The 22,350-nt window shown below is 48.8% G+C and overlaps 1 protein-coding gene across 1 annotated transcript in view; it reads right to left on the minus strand.

The window, feature by feature from the left end:
• Positions 1–22,350, minus strand: part of CRTAC1 (cartilage acidic protein 1) — an 822,281-nt gene that overhangs the window by 84,287 nt on the left and 715,644 nt on the right. The gene's annotated exons all lie outside the window — the stretch shown is intronic.

Here is a 22,350-nt window from a genome sequence, read left to right on the forward strand (position 1 = left end):
GGAGCCGCACAATAGTGAAGTAGTTAATAATAACTTTTACTTATAATATCAAGACTCGCAACAGTAAATAAAATAGAGAAGTAACCAGGCTCCGGCTCAATACAGGTACACTCTCCACATCTCCCCTCCACATGTACCGAGAAAATCCCCGCGGTCCCGATGCCGATTACATCAGATCTGCCTATGTCACAAGGTCCAACTCAGACGCGTTTCGTCCGTATAAGACTTCCTCATTTGGCGCCCTCGGGTTATTTTTTTATGACTGAATTAGGTCAAGAACATCTATTTACTACTTATTAGATTTGATTGAAATAATATAAAATTAAAAAAAAAAAACACATAACATTAATATAAATTTTTAACATATCAGTGATAGATATATCGTACCATTAATGATCGGAACATTGCAACATTGCATTTCCCCCGTGGCTGCCCCTCAGAGCAGCTCCCGGGTATACACCGGGGTGCTGCCGTATCAGAAGTGATTGGCTGCACAGCAGACACTGGGGGAGGGTGGAGGGATGAGGAGGGGCAGGGAAGTCCCGCTTCCATTGGCTGCTGGAAGATTATCTTCTGGCAGCTGCCCAGTGTGCGCTTCTGACTGGTCACATTGTTTGGTGAATACTTCCAAACAGAAGCACAAGTATGCGATAAAATGTTCTATAGGTGTTGTGATAGGATCACTGGTAAAGTGGTCTGTGGTAGGTACATTTGTCCCAGATTCCTGTCTTATGTGTTCTAAACCCCCAGGAGAAAGTCTGCAGTGTAGCAGGCTTGAGTTTCGGCTTTTTGAAAAGCCGGTTTGGGACCTGGGGGTTATGGGTGAGAGGAGAGGGAGGGCTCCACCCACGGCCACTCCAGGTTTTGGATCTTGCAGCCTGGTAACAGGCTTGTTAAGGTTTCCACCTGAGAGTGGCCAATATAAGCCTAGTGTGTTGAGGGCTGATTGTCTCACCTGGGAAAGCAGACAGGGAGTTTGCTCAGAGACACTTGAAAACCTAAACTGTAAGTGTTGTGCTGTGCTTTTGTTGCTGGTGAGGGCACTAGGCCCTGCCAGGTTCTGGTAGTGAGGGAACTACCTGTGAAGTTAGTGCCCCGACAGGGCTAGGATTTTTGTTTATGTTTTCTTTATGTTATTTCTGACATTGTACAATAAAGACTGGCGCCGACCAGCTTGTACTTGCATCCAGACTGGTGTGCTGCTTCCCTGCTGCTGTGTGTGTGTGTAAGGAAGGAGTCCTCTACCCAGGAGAGGGACCCCCTAACCTAACTGTGTCACAGTGTATAGACTCCCCAAGTGGTTACAACAAGGAATATTTCCCAAGCTCCTCTGATGGATGCTGGAGATCCCATTGTGGAGGGGAGGAAATTCTGTCTCACATTTGGCGGCTTCCCCCTACAACAGTCTATCTTTGGAGAGGCCTGCATTGACTTCAATAACTAATGTTAGCATCCCGGATCAGTCTTAAATTCTTTATTATACTGACCTATTCGGGATGCGTTATACACACTAATGGGGTAGATTAACTAAAGCTTCTACAAATAAATTGTGGTGGGGTTGCCTATAGCAACCAATCATTTTCTAGGATGCGGTAGAGAAATGATAGCTACAGCCTGATTGGTTCTACGATTTATCATGTTTAGAAGCTTTGTTACATGTCTCTGTTTAGGATATTATTATTACCAATACATTGTTTATATGCTTATTGTTTTACATATGGATTTTCTCTGGAGATGTATGGAAGTTTGAAAAATAACGACTTCAATTGCACGGACTTTCAATAATATATATGTTGTAGTTATTATATGTGGGACAGACACAGCGCCGATAGTTTGATATACACTGTATATGTTTATTGTGTTTAATGTTAAATGCCCGATGATTTGGGAGCAGCCGCTTGGTCTGGCAATCTCTGGGTCGCAATGTGTTACTTTCTACACTGGATTATTTTTGAACCCTATATTCTACAGTGTTTTAACATGGGAAATAATTTTACATTAACAAAAAAAAAAATTGAAAACTGAAAAAAAAAAACCACGCACGCACGCACGCACGCACTCGCACACACACACAGCTGGTCCAAATGAGTCAGTAGTCAATTAACCTAGCAGCCAAACTGGTCAGAAATGAACCCTAGGCCACTGGACCGCCACCGCCGTAATATCCGGTAATGACTGAGCAGCGTTACGCTGAGGGTATTCCTCCATCGTCTGATAAGCTTACAAAGTACTCCCTGGACATAGCCATAAAACTGTGCATCTCTGCTGAGGCCAATAAGTGATAAGAGGGTTTGTGATTTGTATCTAACACGTTCATGGAAGATCATGCGAGATGAGGTCTGGATTTTAATTGTACGGTTTCGCTGTTGGGCACTGGGACTCTGAGCCTAGGCATTAAACTCATTAAAAAATTTTAATTTGTGTGTATTTTATTTCCTTATTTGACAGTTTTATGATCAGCTGCATTTCTGGAAAGATGATAGAATGGAGGCTGCAATGGAGTGATTGAAAACAGGCAATTATAGCAGCCATTATGTGCTGAGCATTACTATCTTACGAGCTGCATTACATTCGTTAATGTGCCAGTGTAAAACGGAGATATGGCAAGCCATTATTCTTTGTTACAATGCAACTCTGGATCAAACGGCTAACAATTACAGATCGCGGCTAAACAGTAGTAAGCCGTGTTTTTTTTTCGGCTAGTCCGTACAATTTAAAAAACTGGTCGCTTATAGATCATTTCAAAACGCACTGTGTCATGTAGCAAATAAATACACTTTATAAGTCATTTCCAACTCATTAAAATGATATTTCTTCACGAAAAGTACTTTACTTCTGCAAGCGGTCACATTGGAGGAACTGGGTGATGATCACTCTAAAAATTACCACTGCACAGAAAATGTGTGTGGGTTTTTTTTTTATACCAGCAGAAGCTAAATAAATACACGTGTTGTGCATTTACAACAACAGAGAAAGGCCAATCTAATTATTATTTTAATAAACCACTTTTATTCAGCAAATGCCATTATTGAAGAGCGCCAGAGGCGTCACAATGGTTAGTGACAACTGGTGCGGCACCTGCTGACCCGTCACGCATGTGTGTGCCATTTTGCAGTCATGACCGTGTGTCACGCCCTGTCCTCGTCACGCTGTGGGCTTGCCGGGAAGCCCACAGCCTCTCCCAGCACAGTGTGGATGTCATACATCACCGCTGCAGTGATATTTGGTGACACCATCCGAAGAAACGACCCACAAATAGCAGATCAGCACTGTTTTGTTGGTGTAACTCTTTCGGAATGGTCTCACCTGGTGCCGCTGGTACCCCTTAGTGACGCCACTGATGTGTGCCACAATCACACAGATATTCAGATTCCTATCAGAATGTCTAAGAGATCCAGGTGTTTCAGGGACTTACTACAGTAGTATGGTAATACAAGGATCTGCCTCCATATAGTAAAAATCAGTGCGACTGCATGTGGGAGCCTATTCCACCCACTATTTGTACATCACCTGCCGCAGCTGTCATCATTACATCTGGACTTCCACCAGCCCCTCGCTGGGTGTAAAATATCCAGTTGAAACAGACGCCCCATCTTCGTCCACATGTTGCGAATGAGCATAGAAGTTGGCTGTCGCACCATGACAATCCCAGGAGACAGAAGAGTTACATGCAATTGCATGATCACCTCCCAGTTACTGACCATAAACGCCCATTTCACAGATAATGTGCTGCGCAGAAGGATGGATCAATCCGAATGCACTAGTAATCTCCGTCCCTGTGCGGATGCCTGATCCAGCGAATGCGCAGAAGCTGAAATCCGCAAAATCCATGCCGTATCTTCTAACAGAGATACGGAGCCAGTGGACAGATGGGAAGGGTCATTCGAGAGTGGTGGTGTAAAATTACTCAATCATAGAGATTATAGGGCAAGCCTTTTTAGGCTATGTACAAAGGGGAGTGAGAGGACACATGCAAACCACTGTATTGCTAATTCATTGGCAGCTGTTTAATGAGGGTATACGTAAGAGATAAAAAAAAAATAATTAAACATGACGCATTAACGTAATAGAACCGCTGATGGATGACAAAGATGTAGCAAAAAATAATTGTGTCTCTAGCTCAATAGTTATGTTGACCAAAGGTGAAGTGGTGCAGATATTAACTTCCAGCAGGTAGTTTAATTGGAAGTGCTAGATCGCCCGTCGCAGCGTGACCTTTACAGAACCTTTCCAGCTGCAATTGTCTGATGAGTGTTCTTCTGAGTGGAGGCTTAGAGAGGTCACACACACAAGAAAAACCCAAAGGGCGACCCCTGATGACGTGTTATCCAAGATGGATTATTTGAATGATGTGCATGCAGGTTCTCCGTAATACCAATGAAAGATATACAGCATATTAGCATATCCTAACCCCTATATTCTGTAATTTGCTCCTAGCTGATATTATTACCAGCTCGCATGGGTATCCACAAGGCTTCCTATTATTAAACAAGTTATTTGTTTCATTACAACAGTCTACATATTACAGACCTGATAGAAGCGCAGGTGCTACTGTCATAGGTAATTTCTCTGCCTCTATGACTGCATTGCATGGTTGACAATAGATGTGGTTATCCGTCTGTGTTCAAAGTTGTATGCTCAGTGTCGGACTGAGCATGAAAGGCCTACTGGGGGAATGCAGTGATAGGGGCCCATGCTAAGGGGTGTGGCTAGCCTCCAGAGGGGGTGTGACCAGCCTACACTGAGGCTTGGCTAACCACTAGAGAGTGCATGGACTGGTCCCCTTAAAAAATTATATATATTATATAGGGATGTGCGCCGAACCATTTTTGCCGGATTTGGATTTGGTTCTAATTCGTTGTCTGGATTTGGATTTGCCAAACTGCGGTGACTGGTTTTGGATTTGGATTTGGAAAAAGCTAAAATCACATAAATTGGTCTTTTTTTTTCTTCCTAGAGTATTATTAACCTCAATAACATTAATTTCCAGTCAATTTAGAACACCTCACAGCTTATAATATTGTATTCAACATTATTTGCCAAAGGTTGCAGTGAGCTGACTGGTTAGTAAGCGACAAAGCAGCGGCACAATGACACAGACACCACAGTATAAAGCACATCTATGACACATTGCCACACAGCAGTGGCAGAAATGAAAAGTAGTGCACCCACCCAGTGGGGTACGGCCAGCAGAGTCACAGTACTTGTTTACATAGTGGGCTACGGCCCTAGGAGTCACAGTGCACAATCTTATTCGCATTACACCGCACATAGTGCCCCTGATTCACATTACACCATAAAGTAGAGTCTCTTATTTATGTTACGACACACAGTAGTGCCCCTTTAACACAATGCCCACAGTAGTGCACCTTTTACACAATGCCCACAGTAGTATGCCCCCTAGTAGTATGCCCCCCCAGTAGCAGGCCCCCCCAGTAGTATGGCCCCCCAAGTAGTATGGCCCCCGCAGTAGCAGGCCCCCAGTATTATGCCCCCGAGTAGCAGGCCCCCCAAGTAGCAGACCCCCCCCAGTAGCAGGCCCCCCCAGTAGCAGGCCCCCAGTATTATGCCCCCCAGTAGCAGGCCCCCCAAGTAGTATGGCCCCCCCAGTAGTATGGCCCCCAGCATTATGCCCCCCAGTAGCAGGCCCCCCCAGTAGTATGGCCCCCCCAGTAGTATGTCCCCCCAGTAGCAGGCCCCCCAGTTGCTGTGCCCCCCAGTAGCGCCCCCGGCCCTTACACACATTAAAAAAAATAAAAAAACTTACCTGAATCCCGGCTCCCGCGCCGTCCGCTCTGCATCCACGCGACGAGAAGGGAGCCAGAAGACGGAGCTCCTGAGTGAGCTCCAGCCGGCTCCCTCCGTGCAGCAGACAGTGAGAGTTTGTGTGACTCTCATTGGCCGCTGTAACAAACACACAGCTGCCGCTGGAGGCTGTGTGTTTGTTCTGTGTAGGGCAGACCGCTATCACAGCGGTCTGCCCTACACTCGAGGAGCCCTGACGTTGGATTCTCTAGTGAGAAATCTGACATCAGGCGGCCACCGTTCGGCCCCGAACGGGGATCCAAGTCAGGCGGGGAACACCCGAACAGGGTTCGGGCGGACTCGGATCCCCTATGTTCGGAGCGGTTCGGATTCCACAGAATCCGAACCGCTCATCTCTAATATTATATAGTGTAACATATGTATAGTTTAAGTGCACAGCCTTAAACCTGATCCCTAGAGGAGGGGGTGGGCCCTCAGGCTGTGGTGCCCTCCTGGGGGTTCCCCTGTACCCCTGTGGGCCAGTCCAACCCTCTGTATGCTTCTATGCGGGTGCGCCTCCCCTATACATCCACCGCTATCACTATCAGCGCACATCCGCCCCAGCACTATCCCTGGTGCAAGCAATCACCTCTGAGTAGCCAGAAGTTCTGTATACAAACACATGGAAGGTTTATCCTACATGCAAATACCCTGCTGCCGCCCCATTACATCAGTTTAGTCCACAAGCGCAGATGTGGCTCAGTGGCGTACAAGTCTAAGTGACCCGAAGATCCTCAGATGTTGGGTATGTTGTTAGGACCCATGTGCAGCAGGACCAGATTAACAATGGGGCAGGTGGAGTTACAGCTCCAGGCCCTCCCATGAAAATAGGCCCACAGGATCTCTACTACAGACAATATTGACAGGAAAAAAAAAGCAGGCACTTGTGGCCATTAGACTTTTTTTCCTGTCACACACCAACAGCATTCTGAAGCCCTGATCATTCACCTTCTGGCCACTGGAAGCATCGCCCATTCATCCCCACACACCCAAACACATTTGCCACCGCCCTGCATAAGTCCCGCCCACCAGCTGGTATCCAAAGCTCCGCCTCCTGACCACCATAAGCACCACCTCCAGGTCACCCGAAGCTTTGCCCCCCCCCCCCGTTCATTCACCCCAACCCTACCTTCGTCAACTGAGTTGTCTGGCAGCAGCTGGGTACTGAAAATTTGAGAAAAATCAGTGCTGTGCATGGAGGTGCAGAGTAGGGTGGACATCATACGCTCACCATCAAATGATGGCTGGGCTTCCACCATCAAAACTTTCAATGCAATGGTTTGCTAATCAATGCATCAAAAGAATGTCATAGAAAAAAATATTTATATGATTTGCTCATGCGCAATAAACCCCTACAGTGCAGCTGGCAGGGGGCGGGATCGGGGATGCCACCGGGGCCCAGAGCAGTTACACAGTGGCGTTTCTATGGGTGGGCTAACAGGGCAGTCGCCCGGGGCGCCGGCCCCTAGAGGGCGCCACTGAGTCCCCAGAAGGTAAAAAAAAAAATCCCATAATAAAAAAAAAAACAGCACCAGTCCCCCCCGCGTTGCCGGGCGCCCGCTGATATTTGTTATCAGCGGGCACCCGGCTCCCTCCCTGCAAAGGCAGCCGAAGCTCACTCCAGAGCTCCGGCTCCCGCATAGAGCACTATGGGAGGGACGTCATGATGTCTCTCTCATAGATGCGTGGTGGAGCCGTGGTCGGACCGGACGGCAGCGGATGCAGGAGCGGGGCCTAAGGTAAGTATTGTGTTTGTATTTTTTATTTTTCAGAAGGGAGGCATGGGGGCATTACTACTGGGAGCATGTCTATAAAGGGGCATTACTACTGGGAGCATGTCTATAAAGGGGCATTACTACTGGGGGCATGTCTATAAGGGGCATTACTACAGGGGGCATTACTACTGGGGGCATGCTTATAAGGGGCATTACTACTGGGGGCATGTCTATAGGGGGCATTACTACTGGGGGCATGTCTATAAGGGGGCATGTCTATAAGGGGGCATTACTACTGGGGGCATGTCTATAGGGGGCATTACTACTGGGGACATGTCTATAGGGGGTCATTACTACTGGGGGCATGTCTATAAGGGGGCATGTCTATAAGGGGCATTACTACTGGGGGCATGTCTATAAGGGGCATTACTACTGGGGACATGTCTATAGGGGGTCATTACTACTGGGAGCATGTCTATAAGGGGGCATTACTACTGGAGGCATGTCTATAAGGGGCATTACTACTGGGGCATGTCTATAAGGGGCATTACTACTGGGGGCATTACTACTGGGGGCATGTCTATAAGGGGCATTACTACTGAGGGCATGTCTATAGGGGGCATTACTACTGGGAGCATGTCTATACAGGGGCATTACTACTGGGGGCATGTCTATAAGGGGCATTACTACTGGGGGCATGTCTATAGGGGGCATTACTACTGGGGGCATGTCTATAAGGGGCATTACTACTGGGGGCATGTCTATAAGGGGCATTACTACAGGGGGCATTACTACAGGGGGCATGTCTATAAGGGGCATTACTACTGGGGGCATGTCTATAGGGGGCATTACTACTGGGAGCATGTTTATACAGGGGCATTACTACTGGGGGCATGTCTATAAGGGGCATTACTACTGGGGGCATGTCTATAGGGGGCATTACTACTGGGAGCATGTCTATACAGGGGGAATACTACTGGGGGCATGTCTATAAGGGGGCATTACTACTGGGGGCATGTCTATAAGGGGCATTACTACTGGGGGCATGTCTATAGGGGGGCATTACTACTGGGAGCATGTCTATAAGGGGGCATTTCTACTGGGGGCATGTCTATAAGGGAGCATTACTACTGGGGGAATGTCTATAAGGGGGCATTACTACTGGGAGCATGTCTATAAGAGGACATTACTACTGGGGCATGTCTATAAGGGGGCATTACTACTGGGGACATGTCTATAAGGGGGCATTCCTACTGGGGGCACTACTATAGGGGGCACTAATGGGGGCACTACTATAGGGGGCATTCCTACTGTGGGCACTACTATAGGGGGCATTATTACTGGGGCACTACCAATGTGGGCACTACTACTGTGGGCATTGTATTAGGGGCACTACTACTCAGTACTGTAGGCCTTGTGTATAAGGGGCACTAATTTGGGCATTGTGTAAAAGGGGCACCACTGTGTGTCATAACATGAATAAGGGACTAATGTGTGGCGTAATTTGAATTGGGGATATTGTATTATAAAGGGAATTACTGCATGTGGCATAATGTGTTATAAATGCCATTACTGCATGTGGCATTATGTGTTATAAAGGCCATTACTGCGTGTGGCATAATGTGTTATAAAGGCCATTACTGCATGTGGCATACTGTGTTATACAGGCCATTACTGCATGTGGCATAATGTGTTATATAGGGCATTACTGCGTGTGGCATAATGTGTTATACAGGGCATTACTGTGTGTGGTATAATGTGTTATACAGGGCATTACTGCGTGTGGCATAATGTGTTATAAAGGTCATTACTGCTTGTGGAATAATGTGCTATACAGGGCATTACTGCGTGTGGCATAATGTGTTATACATACAGGGCATTACTGCGTGTGGCATAATTTGTTTATAAAGGGCATTACTGCATGTGGCATAATGTGTTCTACAGGGCATTACTGCGTGTGGCATGTGTTATAAAGGCCATTACTGCATGTGGCATAATGTGTTAAACAGGGCATTACTGCGTGTGGCATAATTTGTTTATAAAGGGCATTACTGCATGTGGCATAATGTATTTATAAAGGGCATTACTGTGTAAGGCGCATTACTGCACATGGCAATTATTCGCCACGAGGGGAGAGCTTGGGGGAAGCCCAGCACCTTCATAAGTGCTGGGCACGCCCCACAGTTTGATGAATTTGGGGTGTTCAGCAAGGACACGCCCCCTTTCCGGAAGCGCGTGTGCTTTCAGCATGTGCAGAGGAACGTCATCTACAAAAAGTTGTTTAGTTTTTTTTGTTTTTTTTATTTGGGGGGGGCGCAACTGTGAACTTTCGCCCTGAGCTCCACAATGTCTAGAACCGGCCCTGCAGTTACATACTGTGTGTACTCACTGTAGTGTAGCACTTCCGTGCTGTACTGCTGGCAGGGTACATATACATATACTGTATATACAGTCCGGCAGGGAGACTGCTGCAGTCCCTGTACTACAAGCACTAGCGGCTCCAGGCACAGGCAAGCTGGTCAGTCGTCGGGAGCACCATGGGATCCGGAGGGTGCAGGAAAAGCCCCACCACCCCACCACCCCACCTCCCCACCGCTATTTTGATGATATACGCACAGGGGGAGGGAGTGGAGAAGGGAAGGGGCGGCAACACAGGACGGCGCTAGCCATAGTCATTTACAGTCAGCTGTACACATGGGGGGTAAGTTCATATCCAGATGCCCTTCTCCAACTTCATGCTTGGACCCACAATGAGTGGTGCAACATTAACCCTTCGTTACCTGTGTATTAAATCAGGTACAGGGTTCAGTATATTGCAGGGCAGGTGCCAAGCCCAAAAAGAGGCGCAGTACTGCACCCTGGAGTAGACCGATCATGAAAGCCGGGCCTGCACTGTGGCTACTGCTGACATCGCCCACATCAGAGGGCAGAGAGGGGCTGTGAGCTCTACACAGGTCAGTATTATGTGGGGGACTGGGGCAATTTAATGTATGTTTTATTTTATGTGTCGGACAATGTTTTTATTTTCATGTGGGGGGACAGTGTGTTTGTTTTTTTTGCTGTGAGGGCCAATGTTTGTGGGGGGATTTTTCCTGTGGGGGCCAATGTGTTTTCTTTACTGTGGGGGCTAATGTGTGGTTTTGGCAGGACAGTCCCCACGCCCCTTGCTGTGAGGCCACGCCCCTATTTTGGGCTTGTAGATACTTGCTAGGTCACAGAAGATTTTGGGCCTGATTCAGAGCCGCTCTTAAGCGGCTGCTCGTTCGTTCTGACCGATGTTCGCACATCTGCGCATGCGTACGGATTGTAATACGCGTGCGTGAACCAGTCAGTGCGGCCGAAAATAGTTTGTTCGCTATATAGCGAATGCCTGCTATTTTGAGTGACAGAAGGAGGCGTATGTGGGTGGTAACAGGGGAAGGTGCTTGAAAACGGGGGTGTGGAATTAGATTGCAGGCGTGCTTAAAGGTCAAAACGGGCGTTTTAAGGGAGTGCATAATTAATACAGCAGCATCATTGACCACGTCACTTGTTTTTTTTTTACCCCGAACTGCTCGCAAAATAGCGGTTGAAAAAACCAGCCACAAGAATAGCGAGCAGTTCATACGCTGTTCGATGTGCTCGATTAATCTAATAAATAGCGGACATGACGTAGGATGCGAGCAGCCAGGGGGCGTATTTTTCAAAATTACAACCGCAAGTTTTGCTCGCTCGTTCAGACTTAGAGGCGTGAACAGACCGCAATTAGCGAATGGTTCATTTGAATAGCCACCCCTTGTTTCAGAACGAACGACCGCAAATAGCGAGCGGCTCTGAATCAGGCCCTTTGATCTTTAAAAGCAGATCACGGAGTCCAAAAGTCTGGCCACCCGTGCAGTAGGCTATTGATCCTTTTCAGCTCCAGGCCTTTAATCCAACCCTGATGCGCAGTGTAAAAATTTGCAGATGTGTCTGCTTTGCATTGCGACTCTGAATCCGGGCGCAGTTAGCAAAGTTGATATATATATTTTGCCCAGCTTGCACATGATGGTGAGTGATGGTGAATATAAAATCTCTGAATCCGTGCGCAGGACCCATTTTGTGAGTGTGCAGAATGGGTCCTGCTAAGATGCACGCAAGCCCTTGAATGTCTCTGCCTGATTGACAGGCAGAGGCATTTAAGGGGGCGGGATCGGCCGGTGTTCCTGGAAACGGGGCGTGCCCACCCTGTTTCCGGGAGTGGCCAGCCAAGGGACTGCGTGGACGTACGCAGTCTGCTGGGCTCGCAAGCCAGCCAGCCTGACTAGGCTAATGGCTTACTCAGCTAGCTGGCCGCCCAGCACCATCCACCATCGCGACCATTGACCACCGATGGTCACGATGGTGATCCCAGCCTGCGACTTCCGTCACAGTGCTGAGACCGCAAATGCAGCAGGGGGTGTCCTACACTGCTGCATTTGCATTATTGCATTGATTGCAATTGCAAAGCTGCCTGCGTGCATACTGTATATACCTATAGCCTGCGTGCATACTGTATATCTATAGCCTGCGTGCATACTGTATATCTATAGCCTGCGTGCATACTGTATATCTATAGCCTGCGTGCATACTGTATATCTATAGATTGCGTGCAGCTTTGCAATTGCGATCCTTGCTGAATCAGACCCTTTATTCAGTATTATTCACTAAATATTTAAATTGAGCAGTATAGTAGAATAATGCAAGTGACGTGCTCATCAGGCAAAATTGTCCCCTCATACTGTATGTGCCTATAGTGTACTGTAGCTTCATGTCACCATATAATCAATATATTATCATTATGTCCCATGGGTCATGCTTTAATATATACTTTTGTGCAACCATATAGTCAATACAATATGTCACCACAGCCCCATATAGCCTAATATGCTATCACATACAGGGGGTCATTCAGACCCGCTCGCGAGCAAATGACGCTCGCAAGCGGGTCGATGTTTGCCAAATGCACATGCGCACGACGGAGGTGACCACCCACAGCTTATGCGAGTGGCCAAAATGATGGTCGCGATGGTCAAGACCATCGCGACCATCGGGCTTGCGACGAGACCCTGCGGTAGGGTCTCGCTGCCGCAAGCCCAGGAGTGCTTTTGGCTCTATCAGAGCCAAAAGCACTCCCACTGACATCACTTTTGCTTGGCTGTCACTTGGCAGTTGCTATGCGGGTCTCGCGCATGCGCACGACGGAGCTCCCTCCATCATGCGCATTAGGGCACCATCGAACCGCTTGCGAGCTCTCAGCGCCTAGCACCTCACAACCTGTGTGTACTAGTCACTGCTGCCTGCAAGTAACAGGCTCTGCACTACCAGAAACTACACTATAATTGGCTTCACAGTGTCTAAGCTTATACTGCCTGCTAACTTCTCGGAGGGCTGACGATCTGATGAACTGGCTGAGATCAGATTAGAAACATGATTTACTGAAAGGAAGTTTTGTAAAACCACCGGTTTCATTGTTGTTGTTGTTTAGAGGCGGTTTTCAGACTGCCAGACTTATCAGAGGACAAAATGCTCTAAAGCCAAGAGGTGTCCAATGATTTGCAAAGCACCAAATTGGAAATCACAGTCCCGATTATTATTTTTTTGTATATGCTCAGAATATAAATCATAAAATGTATCACGCTGAGGTTGGACAAACTGACATACAAACAGCCAATATAACATGTTGTTGTGAGAGGCGAGATTGCTGGAACCGCTGTTCGAGCTATCAGTCTAGTCACAACATAAGGGAAGGTACCGGGGGCGTTTCTATAATGTGTGCACCCATATTTTTATTACTTCGTCACCGGAGCCCCACGTCGGCGCCGATATCAGCGCTTTAGAAATCACCTGGAAAATGGCCACCACCAGACCCGGATTTAGACATCATGGGGCCCTAGGCAAGATACCAGTTTGGGGCCCACCCCTTGTTAGGCTCTGTTGAAACCTTGTGGAAATTAAGGATAATATATATATCTGTATATTTCACAATATGCTCCAAAGCAGTGGGTGACAGGGGGAGGTAGAGGGTGACAGGGGGAGGTAGAGGGTGACGGGGAGAGGGTGATGGGGGAGAGAGAGAGGGGGTTGGGGAGAGGGTAACAAAGAGGCAGAAGGTGACAGAGAGAGACAGAGCGTGACAAGCAGAGGGTGTTATTGAGAAGCAGTGGGTGACGGGGAGAGAGAGAGAGAGAGAGAGAGAGTAAGGATGACAGAGTAGGCAGGGGCGCCGAGAGGGGGGGGGAGCGGGTACAGGCTACCCGGGCCCGGGCTTCCTGTGGGCCCCGGCGGGGGCCCGGGTCAGACGCCGCCCCCCCCTCCCTCACAGCAGCCCAGCACACAGCTGAGCAGCAGCCACAGCAGTCTCCTATGCCTGTGCGGGGGAGCAATCACAATGACCGCGCCTCCCCTGGCTTTGCGCCGGGCTGAAGGGGCTCAGAGCGCCCCCCTCACCGGCGCGCGGCGCTGCAAATCATTTTTATTTTTTATTTTTTTGGCAAGGGGGCATGGCCACGCCTCCGAGATTAGGCCACGCCCCCTATTACCGGGGCCCGCCTTGGCTCTTGGCGGCCCTGAGAGTAGGTGAAAGAAAGAGGGTGAGGGGCAGTGGGTGATGGAGAGAGAGTATACTGGGAAGAGGATTACAAGGAGAAGCAGTGAGTGATAGGCAAAGGTTAGAGGCAAATGGTACAGTATGTTAGGTAAATTTAGGAGAGAGAGAGAAATATATATATATATAAATAAAAAACCACTACAGGAGTTAACTGTGAGTGAGAGGACTGACACTGACCTTTCCCGCAGTATGACTGTAGGCTAGTTGCTGTACCGCTCCTCTCACTGGCTTTCACACCAGGGCCTGTCACTAGGGTAGGTGGAGGAGGTATGGGAGGGAACATTTACAGTCGGGGGGAAGTGGCGGCCGAGGCATGGGCGGCAAGTCCAACTATCGCGGTCAGAGGGGCAGCCCGGCTGGTCATCAGCATAACCTGCAGCAGCAGTCTCCGGGTCAGCAGCCCGCACCACAGAAGCCCCAGCAGCACAGCAGCCCGCACCGGGGATGAAGCCCATCGCTCAGGAGCCGCCTAAGCTCACTCAGCCCCCGTAGCCCCTGGTCTCTAAAGACCCCACCCCTCAGACATCACCGTCCGCCTCTCACCGCAGAGAGTATAAGGTAGTGGAGCATGAGGGGAGGAGAAGAGGCGTGTCGGATCACCTCCTCCTTTTGTTATGGCCGGCCGCAGTGTAATGAGCCAGTGTGACTCATTAGTCAATGCTTCCGTGTGGCCCCCTTCATTGCAGCGAGCACCGGTGCAATGAACCGGCTGCACCGCCGCAACTGAGTTCGCCAGTTGATCAGGGCCGGATTTCAGGAGGCTTGTCCGCGGGCCCCACAGGAGCGCCGGGCGCCTAGGTTTCCTAGCGGTAAATCCGGCCCTGCCCACCACAGAAACTTTCATGGCGTATTGCTTATGCACAATAGGGAAAACCCCAGGAAAATGGGCGCAGCACCATTTTCCCGGTGACCTGTGCATGCGCTGTAGACTCTGGGCACACTCTAGTACACAACCGGCCACTGGAGAGAGAGGAGGGGGCCCGGACAGAGACTGCACACGTGCGACCCATCCTCTCTTGAAACGCCCATGGAAGGTACAATAATTAATAATGATCTTATGTGGGCAAAATAATTTGAATGAGTGAGTAAGTGACAGAGGGCTCTATTTACTACAATCCGCATTTGTAATGCAGATTGTAGTGTGATATTACCGAGTGATTTCGCATTGCGAATTCAGGCAATATCACAGGGATTTACTACAAATCCCTTGCAGGGACAGAGCTTGCGAGAAAGCTCTGTCCCTGCGAATCCAATCCGCACACTAGTCACTGTATTTTCGCTAAAAAATACCGTGACAAGTGCCCCACGCATGCGCCGACCGGCCGCCGCTGCTACCCCCCCCCGCGCTAAGCCCCGCCCCCGCACCAAGCCCCACGCTCTCCTCACGGATCCGCTAATTCCTGGAATTATTCTCCCCATTTCATTAGGAAGTGGGTGGAATGTGGGAGGAGTACCTACTATTTCGATGATGCTGAGGACTACCCAGAAAAATCGTGAGCCTCACGCAGGTTCCAGAAGAGTAGGTAAGAATGGATTCTAAGATGGTACAATGTTTAATATGGAAACAAACAGACCAACAGGTATAATGGGTTCCAGACACTAGAAATTGGAGTACAGCACACCCAGGTTGCATACAGTAGCATAGGAACGAACATTTTCATGGGGGAGCAAAAGGCCAAGGACTACTATAGGGCCTGGGGCTCCTTTTTCTCATTTTTGGTATCTCGTTTTACTACAGTTGTAATAATGACTGTAAATATGCAAAGACTCCCAATACTACAGTATGTTAATTTCCATCAGTGTTTCTGGGGTTGGCCAACCCCAGTTTTATAGTTTATTTCACTATATTTATATCTATTTCCTGGTTGCAGATGATGGACAGGGTGAATTTATCAGAGATTGGCCTGGGCTATTCAATTGAGACAGACAGGAGAGCAGCAGAGAGGCCCATCAGATGGCTTGTGTACAGAGGACTATTTTAGGAGTAAAACTGCCCTCTAGTGGCGAGTAAAGGGAGGGGCTTATTAGTGTGCCCAGTGCTAGTTGATGAAGATAATAATACTAATAATTTAGCGGAAGTATAACATGCAGGTGGAGAGAAAAAATAAATAAATAAAAGAGAAGCTGAATAGAAAGGCATATTAACGGAGTTAACTGCAACAAGCTGCGTGACTCGGCCTGCGCATAGCGTCTCCCTCACTGGAGTGTGCAGTCTGGTCGCATCCAGCAGTTTGTTGCGTGCGACTGGGCTGTAGCTTGAGACTACCCCCGTACCCAGTCTCAGGAGAGTTGCATGGAGGGTGGAGCAGCAGCATTCCTGAGCCGCAGTGTTTAAGAAATAGTTTCATTTGAGGTTGGAAACTAGGCTGAAGGCTAACTCCACGTTTCAGATGACATGCTTAAGATGCAGCCTTTAAGATGGCAAGCCATGTGGAAATTTGAAGGGAACTCTGTGATCAGCTGGAGGAGTGGAGTTCAGTCCCTTAGTGGTTCTCACCTATTGGTTGAGTTACTCCACTCTGCTTTGAATTTAGCCACACAGATACTGTAGGGGCAGGATCACGTTGGCTGTGGGCACTGTTAACATAACCCTTGTATTATGGATGACATGGATGAGGGGGGGGAAAAGAGGGTGATGGGGGGGGGCATGGCCTGCATTTTAAATAAAAGGCTGTTGCCTTTTTCTAAGTCAGGGATGGGGAACCTCAGGCCCGGGGGCCATATAAGGCCCCCGGAATCATTTGGTCTGGCCCTCTGAGCTTTTCTCTGCTAGCTTCATTTGGCTAGCAGGGTGCCTAGAATACTGTCTTTAGGATGTTTCAGGCGGTCACACCGCTGCCCTTACAGCTCCAGGACATACTTGCCGACACTTCGGCAGGGGAATCCGGGAGGGGGCTGGCAGGTCCGTCCAGCAGGGAGGATGGGGGCGGGTCAAATAGGCAGAGCGGGGGCGTGCCGACACGATCGCGTCATAGTGGCCCCGCCCCCCGCTTTATAATGCCAATATTACTGGCATTATAAGGCAGGGGGCAGGGCTACGATGACGCGATTCACGTCATCACACCCCCGCACCGCCCAATTTTGCAGATGGCGCGGGGGTTAGCAAGGCTTTCCGGGGGACTTGCATAGTCTTGCGGGGTGTCGGGAGCGGCACCCGATTTTCGGGAGGCTCGCCGACAGTCCCGGGAGAGTAGGCAAGTATGCTCCAGGAGCATCCTCAGGATGCTACGGGCATTGCTGTAATCACCGGCGATTGTGGCCCTCCCCTGTGTGACATCACACGGAGGGGGCGTGGCCTGCACCAAGCTCACAAATAAATTTATATATGTCAAAATGGCCCTTGGCAAAAAAAAGGTTCTAAGTGAATGATGGTGTATGCTTGCAGGCAGACAGACAGACAGTATCTCTGTCTTCAGTTATCTTTAGCTGGCAATTCATATACTAATAAGATAAATCTACTTTTCTTAACTGAAGGTACGGAATAAAAACGCTGAAACAGATATATGGTCAATATTAAAAAAACAAAACAATGATACCATATGAGTTACTGCTACAATCATTTAGACAGAATGGTGGAAGTCAGAGATATATAAGACCTCTGGAAAAAAATATATGTGAAGAGGCAAAATATTTGCCTGAAAAGTCCCTAATAAGGACAGTATCATGAAGTCTATTGAACAGAGGCGGACAAGCACAAATACATTACCATGCTAATTAGACATGTGTTTATGCATTGGCAGTTTGGCACAAGATTACCACATGCAGCTAGAAAACTAATCAATTACTGTAATTTTCAAAGCGGTTGTGGAAATCATGTGCCTACAATTATCACAGAGGAGCTGTGGAGAACTGCAAATTAACACCTTGATGGATATGCCCCTTACCAACATCTCACTAACTTTATCCCTTTCACCTTCTAAAGGGGCACAACCATTAGGTGATTTGAATGAGCAATTGAACGATTACGACATCGTAATCATGCAATCGCTTATTAATCGTGCACTATAATGTCGGAAATGACCAGCGATGCACGCTTACGCAGTCGTTTCTGACATCAATCATCGCCTGAACATGCTGGTCAATCTGCGGATAATGGCAGAATGGCCATGTTCAGGGATGAGGGAGGGTGCCTACACTAAATGACTAATCGTTCACAATGTTGTAATCGTACTGTCGTCACCCCATCGCCTAGTGGATACACACCTTAAGACAGTGACGGCAAAGCACATGAAGCATATAATATAGGCTGACAGGGGTGTCTGTGCATTCTGTGTATTAAGCTGCAGCTAATATAAAAGTAATAGATTGCAGTTCCTCTTTTGTGGGGTGGGGGGTAGAATAGTAATAAAATAAATAAGAGCAATACTGTGCAGTGCTTGGGCATGCCATGAGTTTACAAACCGATGGGGATTAATGGCAGGTCCTTTTTAGAAGGCATTCCCGACCTGCTGTATTTTTCGGGCAAGGGCCTGATTCAGCTTTGTGCCTCCTGCTGCATTAAATATCCGAACTGCGTTGTCAAACGCAGCACTGGAAACTTTGCTGGACATCGGCCGGCTAAGGCAACTCATGGGTTCACACAGCCGGCCGCCGCAGTTGAGATGAAGAAGCCAAGAGATCTCCGTCAGCCATGCACTGCTGAATTAGGCCCAGAGGGCCTGATTCAGACCCGGTCGCGAGCGCTGAGCGCTCGCAACCGGGTCGATGGTGGCCCAGAGCGATTGCGCACAACGGAGCCGGCTCCGTCGTGCGCTTGCGCGAGACCCGGATAGCGAAGGGCAAGCCGTCGCTCCGGGTCTCGCACCAAAGGGGGCGTGCTGTCGATGTTGAGTGACAGAACGTCCCCTTTGGTGAGCGGGCCGGGGGGGGTGGCTGCCCAGACGGAGGCGTTCCCATGAGAACGCCTACCATCTGGGGATGGCCCCACTGACATCACAAGTGATGTCAGTGGAGAGATTCTGGCTCTGTTTGAGCCGAAAGCTCTCTGGGGCTCGCGGCAATGAGACCCTACCACAAGGGTCTCGTCGCAAGCCCGATGGTCGCGATGGTCTTGATAATCGCGACCATCTTCCTGGCTGCTCGCTATAGCTGTGGGTGGTCACCCACAGCTATGCGAGCGGCCAGGAGGCCGTTCTAAAGAAAAAAAAAAAAAAACGCCCCTGAATCAGAGCGAGCGCTCTGTCAGAGCGACCGGCTCTGAATCAGGCCCAGAATCCGCTGTCAGTCCGCATTGCTTTGCAAACATCTGCCAAACCGATCTTTAGTAAATTTACCCCATCGCTAATGAACCAGCAGTGTATACAGTTCCAGATGCAGCTGACCAATTATCGGATCTTTTGGACATGCTGGACGATTTTAGCATGTCTGACAGACGGATAATTAGTGGTCGGTCATGGCAATGCACTGTACAATTATCTGGGTGATCTGTCAGCCAGATAATAGCATAGTGTATAAACAGCATAATACTTACTACACTACATCTATACTAATATTCCATAGACAAAACACCTTACAGTTTCACATGTCCCATTAAGGCTTCTTAGACATGATCTGAAATTTCACAATACCTTCTGAATTTGTGCCACTCAAACTAAAAAAAGTAATGAAATTACGATCATTAAGGCTGAAACTTTAATGAATGTGTTCCTTGCGCAATACAGATATGGTATGCCATCACACCCTGTGGTTAACTGCAGATTTAGCACTCTCACAGAGTGAGATTGCTGTCACTCACAAAATGGAGCTGCTAATTCACAGAATTGTGTGCTCATTGGAATACACACATGCTCTCTATGCAACTGAGGTCTCAGCAGTTATGTGGCACACACATCCCACTCAGTGCCCACAATCTTCCCATTCGTTTACCACAACAATCCCACTGGGTTCCAACAATCTTGTCACTCCATACATCCATCTCTTTTAGAATATATATTCAGCTACTTAATTTCTAAAACTATCATACTCTGTCTAGGCATGTACACTATCTTCGCACCTATGCTGCTATAACTATGTTAAAAATTAAATGTGTACAATAAAAAAAAGGTGCCCTGCCTCCCACAAAACACAACCAGTAGCGGGATTTTAACGGCCAGTCCTGGCTGTGCTAAATACAGGGGACAAATGATGTAGGGGTCCCTCGTACTTAAGCACAACCAGCACCGGGCTAGTCAGAACCAGCCCTGGTTGCCAAAATATGGGGAACAAACGACATAGAGGGCCCCCGTACTTTGCGCAACCAGCCCTGGGCTCTGGATCTGGTCCTGGTTCTGGAAATACAAGGGGAGGGGAAAAAATGAGAAGGGTCCCCTTGTATTCTTCAGAACCAGCAGCGGGCTTTTTCTAGTGGGGAGGCTAATGCCACAGCCAGGGGAGCCCTTTCACCGGTCCCCCCTGGGGACCCCCCCAATAAAGGGGTCCCCCTCTCCAGGGCACTCCAGGCCTAAACTGATAGACCGGGGCTATCCCCAGCACCCCTGGGCTGTGGGTGCTGGGTTGATTGTGTGAAGTGACCCCTCCCTCTGAAGCAACCAGCCCCAAGCTTTTATTGGGCAGTCCTGGTTGTGCATAAATACAGAGGACAAACGACATAGGGGTCCCTCATACTTAAGCACAACCAGCACCGGGGTAGTCAGAACCAGGCCTGGTTGCCAAAATACGGGGGACAAACAACGTAGGGGTCCCCCGTACTTTGCGCAACCAGCACTGGGCTCTGATCTGGGCCTGGTTTTGGAAATAAAGAAAGAAAAAATGAGTAGGGTCCCCCTGTATTCTTCAGAACGAGCACCAGACTTTCTCTAGCAGGGGGCTAATGCCACAGCCAGGGGAGCCCTTTCACCGGCCCCCCCAGCTGAAGCATTAACCCTGACCGCTAGTCAGCCCAGGCCAGGGATCCCTGGGGAGCTGGGGACCCCACCAATAAAGAGGTCCCCCTCTCCAGGGCACTCCAGGCCTAAACTGATAGACCGGGGCTATCCCCAGCACCCCTGGGCTGTGGGTGCTGGGTTGATTGTGTGAAGTGACCCCTCCCACTGAAGCAACCAGCCCCATGCTTTTATTGGCCATTCCTTGTTGTGCATAAATACAGAGGACAAATGACGTAGGGGTCCCTCGTACTTAAGCACAACCAGCACCGGGGTAGTCAGAACCAGGCCTGGTTGCCCAAATACGGGGGACAAACGACGCAGCGGTCCTCTGTACTTTGCACAACCAGCACTGGGCTCTGATCTGGGCCTGGTTTTGGAAATAAAGGGAGAAAAAATTAGTAGGGTCCCCCTGTATTCTTCAGAACCAGCACCGGACTTTCTCTAGTGGGGGGCTAATGCCACAGCCAGGCGAGCCCTTTCACCAGCCCCCCCAGCAGTAGCATTAACCCCAACCCAATAAAGGGGTCCCCCTCTCCAGGGCACCCCAGGCCCAGGCTGATAGCCAGGGGCTATGCCGGCACCCCTGGGCAGTGGGTGCCGGGTTGATTGTGTAATGTGCGGTGCATTTTAAAGACTATTTTCTTTTGCAGGTGAACTGTAGGTCCCAGCAAGCCTCCCCCGCATGCTGTTACTTGGAAAGGAACAAGTACCAGCAAGCAGGGAATTTTTGGCCCACTGGTACCTGTAGTACACTTGTAAAAGAAATATAAAAAAAAACAGACACCGTTTTTTAATAAAAATTTATTTTATGTGCACCTTCACCTGGTGAGCAGCAGCCTGTAAGCTTTTTTTCATAGCCGCTGCCACCCCAGTCCTAACTATACAATGGTGGATTCTTGAGGTAATAGTTTAAAAAATGTAACTTTCTAATTTACTTGAACCCCAAAAGCACATACCCTGGAACAATAGCTACCTAATAAAACAAACCCCAAGTCTAAATTCGTCCCCTACCTTCAGTTATGCCTTCCCAAAAAAACCCCATAGAGAACAGCAGAAAAGTTGTCAGAAAAAAGTGACAGTTGCAAATTGAATGAACCTGCACTTTCTTTCATCTCCATCCGTTAAAGCTGAGCAATAAGTAAATGTATTGACATCTTCAATGCAAGAGATACGTGTGGCACCATGCTAGCGGACGGTAATGGGTGGGGGGTAGAGGTGCTTTGGACCTGTGCTCACTTGAATAGGATAGGCTACATAGCAGTCTGTGCACAGGGCACACAGTGACATTGGTGTGAGTGGTGGGTGAATAGGAGAGGTTACATAGCAGTCTGTGCACAGGGCACACAGTGACATTGGTGTG

The sequence above is a fragment of the Taudactylus pleione genome, unplaced genomic scaffold (genome assembly GCF_031769625.1).
Source record: "Taudactylus pleione unplaced genomic scaffold, aTauple2 ptg000292l, whole genome shotgun sequence".
In the NCBI taxonomy this organism is placed as follows: Eukaryota; Metazoa; Chordata; class Amphibia; order Anura; family Myobatrachidae; genus Taudactylus; species Taudactylus pleione.